Genomic DNA, 9,601 nt, shown 5'->3' with positions numbered 1-9,601 from the left:
ACACACACACACACACACACACATATATATAAACACAACTATAATGGAGGAAAGGGGAAAGGAAGAAAGGGAAAAAGAAAAAAATATATTTTACACAGGACAGTTAAGATAGTTCTATAGCTAGTTTCTCTTTAATCACTGAAAAGAAAGGTTTGTGCTAATATTTTTTGGACAAGATATCATGCCTATACCTTGTACTCTGAATAACTACTACAAAGACAACAATATGCAATGTATTAATTATTTTTTTAATTTTAAAAAATGAAAGAAGGAAAACATATTGACAGACATCCATTTACAAAGTAGTATAAGAATAATACAAACAAAACAGAGTTACAGACAAAGTTGTAGGAAATTAACCATGGTTGTTGTATTACTTATTGACAACTTCAAAATGGTTTCTCAGGAAAACAAATAGAGATATACAAGATTGATCAAACAAGTAATCATTAACTATTCCTTTCTGTAGAGAAATAGAAGACAGTAGTACAACTATGTTAGCTATCCTGTATATACATACTTACGTAATTTCCCCTTCTTTCCCTTCTCTTTTCCCACACCCCAGTTGCCCACTACTTTTGACCATTTTCCTTTTGTTTCACAATGAATGTATTAATTATTGTAACTCTCCTACTAACCTGTTTTGAAACCCTGTTTTATTGTTATTTTTATTTGTTCTCTTTAAAATAAAAAAAAAGAGATAATAGGAAACAAGGAGATGGCTCTTTCACAAATGGGAAAGGGACCGACAGATGGAGGGGTGGGGGAGGGAGGGGAGAGGAAGGAGGCATCAAAAAGTTTAGGTGTGTTATGTGCACGTACCTACTCCCCATGGGGAATATAATCATTGTGTATTGCAAACGTGTCCTAATAAAAGTACAAATTAAAAAATACATAATGAAAAACACTTTTATATTGCAATTGGCAGTGAATCAGGTCACCTTTGGGAAACAGAAGGTGGAAGGGATGCAAATATTTATTCTAGTTTTATGTACGTACACCTCTTGGGGGAATTTGATGGCTGCTTCTCAAGGAAATGTGACATCAGTTCCTAGCAACTTAGAGACAGAAAGGGGAAATATATATATATATATATATATATATATATATATATTATATCTATATTTTATTTTTTTACTTTAAAAATAAAAGGAAGAAAACATTAACAGACAGACAGCCTTTTACAAAATAGCAAAAGAACACTATAGACAATAAAGAGTTACAAACAAAGTGGTAGGAAATTAACAATGCTTGTTGTATTACATAATGATATCTTCAAAGTGGTTCCTCATGAAAACAGCTGAGACATGCAATATTGATCAATCAAGGACTCACTGACAGTTTCTTTCAGCAAAGAAATAGAACACAGTAGAACAACCATGTTAACCATCCTGTATATACATACATACAAACTTTCTCCTTCTTTCCCTTCTCTTTTCCCACATCCCAGTTGCCCTTTACCCTCTCAAGTGATTTTAAAAGTTAAAAATGTACTGTTGGAATACTGTTCACAACATCGCTCCCAATATTAGGCTGGCAGTGGTGGCTTATTACCTGTGTTCCTCTTGGTGTTAATGATTGTATTAATTACCTGCAGGTGTCTTTGTTTTCTCCCTTTTCAGACTGGTTTAATTCCAATTACATGTTTTCTGTGTAAATTCTCCCTTTCACTGGAAACATCCAAGTTGGTTTTGCCTCCTTTGAGACTAATACATATTTGGATTTGGTGAGATAGATTTTGTTACCTGTTTTTTTTTTTTGTATGAAGGGATTAAACATTTTCAAGATGATTTGTGTCTGAACTATGACACTAATAATAAAATTATGACGATGTTGATAACAGGAATGATTAGCAGAGTGTGCTTAATTAGATGCTTCCAATAAAGAGCATGGTTCAAAGGTTGGTCCCCACGGTATTCACCTGTGCATACTTGACAATATACATATATGAAACGAATACATATACATTTATGAAACATATACATTTATGAAACGAATTTTGTATACCTTTACATACAGAAGAATGGCTTTTCTTCACATGAGTTGTGTATAATGGGATTACTGCAAGTTTAGGGCTATCCTTTAAACAACTGAGATAGAATTTACACAGCCAAATGCATGGGTCTTTAGTGTAATAGTCTGTGAATTTTGATAAAAATATTTACCTGTGTAACCACCACCCCAATGGAGATTAGAACGTTTCCATCGTTCCAGAAAGTTCCCTTGGTTGGAGGTCATTGTTTGAAGTACACATCTTATATTTGATTATAAAAGTCATTTCAGTCATAAATATGGCTTATTCATGCTAATAAATAAAAACGATTGGCCCGAGTGTGGTGATGCATATGTGGAATCCCAGGTACTTTGGAGGCTGAGGCAGAAGGGTGGGAAGTTTGAGGCTAGCCAGCCAAATTAGTGAGCCCTTGTCTTGAAATAGACACTAAAAAGGGCCTGTTGTGATGTAATAAATTGCCCCGGGTTCAACCCCCAGTACCAAAAATAAGACAGAACAAAACACAGCACAACAAATACGCAAACCCTGGAAGACACCATTAATATACTTTACCAGCATGTAAACCAAACAAGTAATTTTCTTTAATGTTTTCTGGCAGTTAAATATTGTCCGTTGCCCGTGGGCTTATCAATAGTGCCCAAAGCACTTGGGAAATTAAACTTTCCTCATGAGGTAGCAAAGCTTGCTGATTCCTTTAACAACAAGCTAATTATAAATAGCTTCTTATAATTAGTTCAAGGCAGGAGGTTTTGCTTCATTTACATCAAACATGTCCATCATTAGGTATCTTTTGGACGCAGAAAGCAGTCTCAGTTTTCCTGTTGTAAGAGACCAGTGCCACCTGAGGGGACACAGACTGAAGCAAGAACCGCGCAGACTTCATTTTCATTCATTCATTCACCAGATTAAATGTTTACCCCGTGCCAAGAACTGCAGAGTACTGGGACTACAGCAGCGATCAAAACAGACACAATCCTTCTCCTCATGGAGAAAAGTGACAAAAACAAAAGAAGCAAAAACAAAAACAAAAACCCAACAAAGAAGACCCCCAAACGCAAACCCACACTCACTCCTCCCCCTTCAAACGAATCCATAACATGATGCCAGGTAATGGGTAGCGTGAAGAAACGCAAGCAAGGTACAGGACGAAGTGGGGCACGCAGCGGCAGAGTGTCCCTGCAGCGGGGCCTCGGAAAGCCTGTCTGAAGAGGGCGCAAGTGAACAGGGTCTGAGCAACCGCGGAGGGTTCTGGGAACGGAAACGCAGAGGGCGGGTCAGGAGGATGTGCTTGAAGTTTCCCCCACACACCAAAGCGTCGGGAAATGGCTGAGGGCAGGGCAAAGACGCTGGGGAAGAAAGAGGGTCCGATCTTCAGATCGGACAGGACACTCTAGGCCCCACGGAGGACTTTGGAATTGACATTGTGAGAAAAATGTAGAATCTTTGGGTCCTTTTTTTAAAGCCCCAAATGAGTAAGTGTTACTCTCAAACTATCTCGGTTATTTCAAAGTGATACAACCCTTGTTGAGACAGGGTCTCGCTACACAGTTCAGGCTGGCCTTGAGCTCACTTTGTAGCCCAGGCTGGCCTCGAACTCACAATGATCCTCCTGCCTCAGCATCCTGAGTGCTGGGATTACACGCATGCACCACCACGCCCGGCAGAAGTTTCGAACACTTACAGAAATGAGAATTTATTTTTAGTTTTTAGACATTTTATTTTCATTAGTCCATGTGTGCGGCGCACAGGGATTACGCTCATCGTGGGGAGCCGGCGCGTGCCCGGGCCGCACCTTCTTTTCGCCCTCCTCCTTCCCTCTCCTCCCTCCCCTCTTCCATCTCTTGGTCCCCCTCCCATTTGCAAAAGCTCTACCTGTCTTCTCTATTACCCAGCTTTGATTTTGCTCTTTAACTTATCTGTACTTTGGGTTTCTCATACAAGAGAAACCACGTGATATTTAAGCTTATGTTGTCTGATTTATTTCATTTAATATTATGGTCCCAAGGTGTATCCATTTTCCTATGAGTGACTCAAATTGATCCCTTCAACGACTATATTTCTGCATCAGTTTTTAAAAGAAACATTTTATTTTGGGATGATTTCGACCTACAGGGAAGTTGCAGATAGGGCAGAAAATTACTGGATGTTCGTTACCCAGCTTGCCCTATCGTTAACATCTTACATCATCATGGTTCATTGTCAAAACTAGAAAACTGACATGGATGTATTACTATTAACTAAACTTCAAAATTTTTTTGGATTTCAAGGTTCCTATGAATTTCCTCTTTTTTTTTTTTTTAAAACAATGAATTCCTTAATTTTTTCCAGTACGGGGAATCGAACTCAGGACCTCGTGTTTGCCAGGCAGGTGCTTGTGCCACTGAGCTATCTCCCCAGCCCTATTTTCCTCCTTTTATTCCAGGATCCAACCTATGGTATCACATTGCATCTGCTGTCATGTCTCCCGAGTCTTCTCTGGGCTGGGACAGTCTTCCCTTGCTTTTCATGAACTTCACTTCCTTGAGGGTTATCAGGCAGGTACCCTGTGGAATGTTCCCAGTCTGGGTTTGTCTTTTATCTCTCTCATGATCAGACTAGGGTTATGAGTCTTTGGAAAGAGTACCACAGAGGTGCACATCACATCATGTCAAGGTATGAACATCACACCTGGTACCCGTAGGACATCCCCGGTGACAGTCACATCACCATTTGGTTGTGGTAAGTGTCTTAGCTACTTTTTTTGTTGCTGAGACAAAATACCTGAAACCCACAAGTTAAAGGGAGAAAGGTTTATTGCAGCACACATTTTGTGGAAGTTTCAGTCCATGTTGGCTGGCTCCAAGGCAGGGTGGCATGGCAGAGGGGTATTACAGAGGAAAGACAGTTCATGGTGAAGCTGGAAGCAGCAAGCAACAACCAGCAGCAAGCCTGCCTCCCCTCTTCTCCCCTTTTATCCCATCCAGGCTGTAAGCCTATTGATTGGTGCCACCCACACCCATGGTGGGGCTTCCATTATCCACACTCAGAACCATGCTGGTTCCAAACAGTGGACTAATTTAGCACCACATGCCCTTAATCCCTGTGTCATACACCTTAGATCCAGACAGCTCTGAAAAGCCCCACCTATGAGCACATGAGGCTTTGGGAGGACATCTAATTTTTTGGTACCTGATACCCACAGGAGTTGAACTCAGGACCTTGCGCTTGCCAGGCAGGCACTGTGCCACTCAGCTATATCTCTGGCCTTTGGGGGGGGGGAGACTAGAAACATGCCTTAACAATAAGTTTGGCAGATTTCTCCACCACAAAGTTTCTCTTTTTTTAGTTTTTGGAATTTAGTTTATCATCGGGGAGATAAACTTCCTTGGGACATTGACAGCAACGGAGTAATGAGCCATCTTACTGACACTTTAGAAGAATCACTCCATAGTGGGTTGCCTGTTGGGGCAGGAGTGGAAGCAGAAGCTGAGTAACATGTGAAACGGTAGCTTGGACCAGGGAGAGGATGAAGAGTGCTTGGAACGTGTGGCTGCTTCGGGGAGAGAGCTGCAGATTTTATATGTAACGGCCTGTAGTAATGGCAGACATTATCTTCCTTTACTAATTATGATATCATTTCCTGAAAGAATAATACTCTTTCCTCTAGTTGTGGGACGTTTAAAAACTGCTGATTTGTTTCCATTTTGTAGGGATAGCAAACTGGCTCCTTGAGCCCAGCTATAAATGCCTCAGGTTTTATTTTATTTTATGTTTTTGTCTTTTTGAGACAGGGTCTCCCTATGCAGTTCAGGCTGGGCTTGAGCTTACTTTGTAGCCTACGCTTGCCTCCAACTCACAAGGATCCTCCTGCCTCAGCCTCTTGGGTGCTGAAATTACAGGCATGCGCCACCACGCCTGGCCCAAATGCCTCAGATTTTGAAAGAGAGGAGTATTAGCATAAAAATATTTAGATAACTTTAGCCCCGTGGAGCGAGTGCCTTCAGAACTTCCTGTGCACCAGTCCCTGTTTAGCTACTTCATATTTGCTGTATGCGTTTCCAGGCCAAGAAAAAGCAAGAATATAGCTTTAAAATTTTTTCTGTAAGTGGATTTAAAATTTACCTCAAACCCTCCTTTATTCTGGTGTAAAAACGTAGTCAAGCTGTAGGTACACTGCCTCAGTTCCTTCGGGGATTACATTAGTTCATTTCATCTTTACGCTCACACAAGTCTGAACTCTGCTCCTTCCTCCTCATATTGATCTTGCTCTTAAAAAAGTTAGAGTCAGGGAGAGGCAAGCGGCACGTGAGAGGGTATTTACAGTCCAGCATAGCGAGGTCCACGTAGGCGTGGAAGAGCTTGCCAGGGGAGCCCTAGGAGGAGCCTTGAACTCTGTCCCGGGAAATCTGCACAGACCTCCTGGAGAAAGTGGGGTTTCAAGTACGCAGCTGCACCCTGGCTATGAAGGTTGGGGGGTGGACAAGAGTGTGATCGCCCACCAGAAGCCTTTCTGTAAGCGCCGGTCTCCTCCCGCTCCGGTCTTTCAAAGTAGGGTGAGCTGAGCTCCAGCCGGGGTGGCGCGGGGGAGGCCTTCTATTCCCGGGTCTCCCCTGTGACACAAAGAGTCCTTGTTGGGAGCCTAGGGCTGGCTCTAACCATCCTCCGCACGCCCGCTGTAGCCACCTTCCCAAGGAGCTCCAATCTGCGGCAGCCAAAGCTGCCAGGACTTCTTATTGATTGCTTCTGAAAAGACTTCCTGGTGCCGGTGCAGCCCGTTCGCCTCCCAGCCTGCCGAGTTCTTTTCAGCGGTGTTGCCTCCCCTCTGGCCTGAACTAGGCAGCATTTGTGAAGTAAACGCCACAGGGCAATCCAGTGCCACAGAAATACAGCGGAAAGATGCCGAGCAAACTGCACTATTTCCTCCTCCCTGGCCTCGGAGGCCCTGGGAAGAGCCCAGGGGAGGACACTTGTTAGAGACTGCTTATTCTCTCTTGCACAGGCAGTGTTTAAAGAAAAGAAAAGAAACATGGTTATTTTCAAGATTCAGCCTTTCCCCCCACCATTCTCTCCCTGTGGAAGGCTTCTATTCAAAACCTCATTTTCTCCCTCAGACATTTCAGCTTCTGAATTTATTTCACATAAAAAAGGATGGCATATGGTTTTTTCCTGATGTATTTTTTTTAAGGTGACAGTGAATCCCCCCAAAATTCCCAGCGGGCTCTGCTGGTTCCTTCTGCAGGGGAGCACAGAACGCGCTCTTCGCCGCCTGTGTCTGCCAGGACCAGGCCCCGAGGGCTGGTGGCAGATGGATCGGATGCCTGTCCTCTGGGGTTTAAATGCTCTGGTGGAACATCTTACCCCGACGTGCAGGCTTTTATGCTTCTGGGGACAATGGAGTCCCTGGGGCCTGGGGACAAACAGAGTGTGATCCAACAGGCTGCGTGCTGGGCAGGACTTGCAGGAAGGCCAGGGGCTGGTGCTGCCTCCAGGAGGGTCCTGGGCTCCCGCTGTTTCTGGCCATAGGAGAGGGAATTGGAGCCAGCCACCGCCACACTGCGGCCATCGGAAAAGTGGTGGGGCGTCTGCGCCTCCGTCTCCCACGTGCGCACTTTGCTGGAGCTTTCAGGGAGCTACAGTACTTTAAGAAAACGCCAAAGAGAAAAATTAAGGTTTGTGAAAGTGGGAGTGGGGGAAGTTGGGAGGGGACGTTGAGCGTCCAGCCCGCACACTGCGCTGCTCTCTAGTGTGCCCTCTAAGCTGTGAGCTCCGCTACAAACAGCGTGACGTTCGCCTTCTCCTGGCGCAGGCACACGTGCTGGGAGAAGGAAATGCAGAATGTGTTGAGTGGCTCCTTCTGCAGGGAAACCACTTTGTCTCCTGTTAGCTTATGAAGTCCTCACCCACTGCACGCTGTGTCTTATTAGCTCAATGCTTGAGGTAAGGAAACTGAGGCAGAGAAGTCACATAATTAACAAGTAACTTCTAATGGACCGAGCCAAGACTCAAGTCCAGGTCAGTTGCTGCGAGTCTTCCTGGAGCCTGAGGTTTGAGTCAGGACCTCAGTATTTGAGTCTGAGCTTCCCTGCTCGCATCCCCGGCAGCCACTTTTCCCTCAGACGTGTCGTGAGGAAGTGCTTGATAAATGACAACGCTTTTACAAACACACAGGGAATCACTACCACTCCGCTGCCCTAGAAGGAGGCACATCTGCTGAGGAATTACTGGAATATTCAGCTTGGGATCTGCTGAGCAGTGTGGTGTCATGGCGGACACTGCCCATCCTGGCTTAGGTCCCACATGGCCACTTGACAGGCAATGGATGCCCATGAACAGGGTATGTGGGGTAACCCTTAAGAGCAGCTGTTGCCTGCCTCTACCTCCCAGCAGCTCTCTAACCCCTGACACATCGCTAAAGCTCCTTGTGACTCAGTTGTCTATCAGTGGAGTTGGGGCATAAGAACAGTATCTATCTCGTAAGTGTACGGTGAAGGGTAGGTGAATCAGTTCCTGCACAGCTCCTAGCACCAGGCCTGGAACACAGCAATTGCTATGAACATGCTGACGACTACCAGGTGCTGATCAGCAGCCTTGAGGGGCTGGGGGCCACAGTTGGGTGAACGCCGTGGTCCAGGGCCACAATGGAAAAGGCTCAGGATCAGCGCTTTTCTCTACAGGGAATATTCAGTACTGCTCACAAAGGATCGGCTTTGATGGCTAATGATTCCTGGTTGGAACAATGGCTACAGCTAGGCCTGGTGGGGAGTTGGGAAGACCTCCTCTTTTAGCTTTGTCTCCACACTCATGTTACAGAGTGCCATCTCAGAATCCCGCATCCACACCAGGAACCCCCGGGATCCTGGGAAGGGACACGTGTGCTTCCTTCTTGAGCATCCTATCATTCTACTTTGGAACGCTCTGTCTTTGCATCCCTACACCCCCAACCCCCTTTGTTAACTTGCTTCCACATCTCTGGGGCTCAGTTTAGAGGTGCTTTCCTGGGGAGGTTTGTGTGATGTCTTTGATGGTTTGAGGAAAGGTGTTAAGATGCAGTATAGACTTGAATAACTATTTATTTATTTATTTATTTTTGTCTTTTTGAGACAGGGTCATGCTATGCAGTTCAGGCTGGCCTTGAGCTCACTTTGTACCCCAGGCTGGTCCTGAACTCACAATGATCCTCCTGCCTCAGCCTCCCAAGTGCTGGGATTACAGGCTGGTCTCAAACTCACAATGATCCTCCTGCCTCAGCCTCCTGAGTGCTGGGATTACAGGTGTGCACAATCAAACTCAGCTTGAAGAATCATTTAAATGAAAATTGCTACCCCAAAGATGATAATGGTCTTGTTACCCAGTTGTACATTTTTTTACACAAATTATATGCTATTGTTTATAATAATTGGAAATAGCATATACACTATATTCTTTACTTATTTGAAGTAGTTTACCTGGTTTCTTTTTCTTTGCTTTTCTTTTTTTGAGACAAGGTCTCACTCCATAGTGCAAGGTGGCTTTGAACTCACTATATAGCTCAGGCTGGCCTCGAATTTACAGCAGTTCTCCTGACTCAGACTCCCAAGTGCTGGGATTACAGCTTTTGCTTTTTTTTTT

The sequence above is a fragment of the Chinchilla lanigera genome, unplaced genomic scaffold (assembly GCF_000276665.1).
Source record: "Chinchilla lanigera isolate Chin_1 unplaced genomic scaffold, ChiLan1.0 scaffold00019, whole genome shotgun sequence".
Lineage (NCBI taxonomy): Eukaryota > Metazoa > Chordata > Mammalia > Rodentia > Chinchillidae > Chinchilla > Chinchilla lanigera.
The sequence above is the reverse complement of the archived record's forward strand: the minus strand, read 5'-3'. Positions refer to the sequence as shown.